This window comes from Hippoglossus hippoglossus, chromosome 14 (genome assembly GCF_009819705.1).
Source record: "Hippoglossus hippoglossus isolate fHipHip1 chromosome 14, fHipHip1.pri, whole genome shotgun sequence".
Taxonomy (NCBI): domain Eukaryota; kingdom Metazoa; phylum Chordata; class Actinopteri; order Pleuronectiformes; family Pleuronectidae; genus Hippoglossus; species Hippoglossus hippoglossus.
Genome location: NC_047164.1, coordinates 6,471,040 through 6,473,981, shown reverse-complemented (window position 1 = coordinate 6,473,981; position 2,942 = coordinate 6,471,040). Strand labels below are relative to the sequence as shown.

The 2,942-nt window shown below is 44.9% G+C and overlaps 1 long non-coding RNA gene across 1 annotated transcript in view; it reads right to left on the bottom strand.

The window, feature by feature from the left end:
* Nucleotides 1-440: 440 nt before the first annotated feature.
* Nucleotides 441-2,942, bottom strand: part of LOC117773863 — a 4,146-nt gene continuing 1,644 nt past the window's right edge. Inside the window, exon 3 of the long non-coding RNA XR_004615985.1 lies at nucleotides 441-581. This is a non-coding gene — a long non-coding RNA (uncharacterized LOC117773863). The remainder of the gene's footprint in view (nucleotides 582-2,942) is intronic.

Genomic DNA, 2,942 nt, shown 5'->3' with positions numbered 1-2,942 from the left:
GGAACAAAAGGCTGAGGCACCAGTCGAATGGTCTTGTTATATATGCCCCTGTGACGACCCTCTCCACTATGTGTGTTATTGGTTTGTGTGTTGCTGCCTTCTTTGCAGACACTGGAGGTGCAGAGGGTCTCAGCACCTGGACTCTGTGTGCCAGGATGTTACTGTTAAAAGCTGTTGGAGCTCAGTTCTGACTCTCTCTCCTCCCTGAGAAGCCTTTGATTGGCGTTTTGTTTGTGTTTCTGCACCACACAGCGTTGGTCTTATACACGTCATTCATCACGTAGCAACCTACATTAACTGCTGTTAATGACGACATCTGCTATTGTTAGTTTTTCCCCCTTTCATTTAAAGTAAGTAATTTGCTAATTGGTTTGGTTGGGTGTATTTTCTTCTTTTGTCATGACTGTACAGCCCAGTTTATGACACCCCCTCCCTTTCATTTAGCTGACGCTTTTATCCAAAGTGACTCACAATAAGTGCATTCAACCATGAGGGTACAAACCCAGAACAACAAGAATCAAGTAAGAACAATTTGCTTCAAGGAAGCCAAACCACAAAGTGCTATGTGTAAGTGCCATATACTATAAGTGCTAATATATATATACATACATATATATATATATATATATTTATCCAAGGTGTAGTCGGAAGATGTGTTTTTAGTTTGCGGCGGAAGATGTATAGACTTTCTGCTGTCCTGATGTCAATGGGGAGCTCGTTCCACCATTTAGGAGCCAGGACAGCAAACAGTCGTGATTTTGTTGAGTGTTTAGCTCACAGTGAGGGAGCAACAAGCTGATTGGCAGATGCAGAGCGGAGTGGACAGGCTGGGGTGTAACGTTTGACCATGTCCTGGATGTAGACTGGTCCCGATTCGTGCTGCTAACCGTGTTTCAGATTGGGGCAAAGAGAGGATTAGTTGGGTGTCATCTGCGTAGCTGTGGTAGGAAAAGCCATGTGAGTGAATGACAGAGTCGAGAGAGTTGGTGTACAGAGAGAAGAGGAGGGGACCCAGGACGGAACCTTGAGGGACCCCAGTAGTGAGAGGACAAGGTTCGGACACAAATCCTCTCCAATTAGGTGCGTTCATTGAGGTAGGATGAGAGCAGGGAGAGAGCAGAGCCGGAGACACCCAGGTCCTGAAGGGAGAAAATAAGGATCTGGTGGTTCACTGTGTCAAATGCAGCAGAAAGGTCTAGAAGGATAAGGACAGAGGAGAGAGAGGCTGCTCTAGCAGTGTGAAGTTGCTCAGAGACAGCAAGGAGGGCAGTCTCAGTTGAGTGGCCTGCCTTGAAACCAGACTGGTGAGGATCAAGAAGGTTGTTATGGTGGAGATAGGAGGAGAGTTGATTAAAGATAGCTCGCTCGAGAGCTTTGGAAAGAAAGGGAAGAAGAGAGACAGGTCTGTAGTTGATTACTTCAGACGGGTTGAGGATGGGTTTCTTCAGGAGAGGGTTTACTCTTGCCTCCTTCAGAGAGGTAGAGAAACAGCCAGTTGACAGGGAAGTGTTGATAAGATGGGTGAGAAAAGGAAGAAGGTCAAGAAGGGGGGGGGGGTTACCAGGGTAAGAACTTGATTGGGAGACAGGGGGGTGAAACAGGAAAGCGAAGGGGATGAAGATGATGATGAAGTTGATGGAAATGTAATTACAGAAGGTGGGTTTGAAAATGAGGAGCGTAAGTCATCTATCTTTTTTGTGAAGTAGTTGACAAAGTGGTTTGGTTGAAGGGAGGAAGGAGGGGGGGGACTGGGGGGGGGGGGGGGGGTCAAGGAGGTTGGAAAAGATGGAGAAGAGTTTTTGGGGGATAGAAAACAAGGATTGAATTTTAGTTTGGTAAAAACTGATTTTGGCTGCAGAAATAGTGGCAGAGAAGGAAGAGAGAAGAGAGAAGAGTAACACTGGGGTTATTTGCTTTCAGTATATTTCAGAATATTGTCACTGATCACAGACTATAAACAATTTCTTACAACTAATTTTCTGGTGTTCTGTAGCCTTAATCCTTAATCCATGAACTGTGTGTAGCCTATAAAGCAGATTATATTTATATATATATATTTGTCATTTAATGCTCAGTTATCACATGTCAATTAATTGTCATTAAAACAATTTGCACTCTAATCTGTCTGGAAATGACAGAGTCCTTTAAAAGATAATTTTTATGGCATTTTGAGAGGACGATGGTTATTACATGCATCAAGGATCCTCCTGCCAGGAATCAAAGTGAGGGCTTTGTGGTTATGTGGTAACCATCGACCACCAGGCGCCATCATATGCCACCAGACATATCCGGACGCCATCAGACGCCACGAGACGCCACCGGACGCCATGCATCGGACACTGCCAGACGCCACCATCAGCCATCAGACGCCATCAGACGCCCCAACATGTCGCTTTCTTAGCTCAACCACCACTTTGCCTCCATCAGACTCTGACCACTCTGTCTTGTCCTGATGTTTTATGAAACTGCACATATTGACTGTATCTGATACTAAACTCCAGTGTCTTGTCTGGCTGCAGCTTTTAATCTTTATGGTTTGTTCTTCTTGTAACCATTCATATTGCTGCACAGAGCCTTTGCATAATTAGGACAGATACTAAAATGTGTATGTTATTTCTTCTGTAACTTTTGCTGGACACGGCCTGAGCGAACATCGACAGGATGCGAAAGAGCACAGGCTCAACCAGTTTGAACAGAATCAGTTGATCTGCTGCGTGTTTACAGACACAAGCTGTGGGACTCTGATATCCCCTCCAAGAAAAACACATTTAGTGATTATGAGATTTTCACACAGTATTATCGATGGCACCTAAGGCAGGTATGGAATATCATGTTATACTCGCGTGCATTCTCTAATTATGTACATCCAGGCCCTATCTCTCCCAATGGGTGGTCAGGGTAAACATCAGGTGCTGTGGCTCTGCAAACGCTCCGTTAACCCC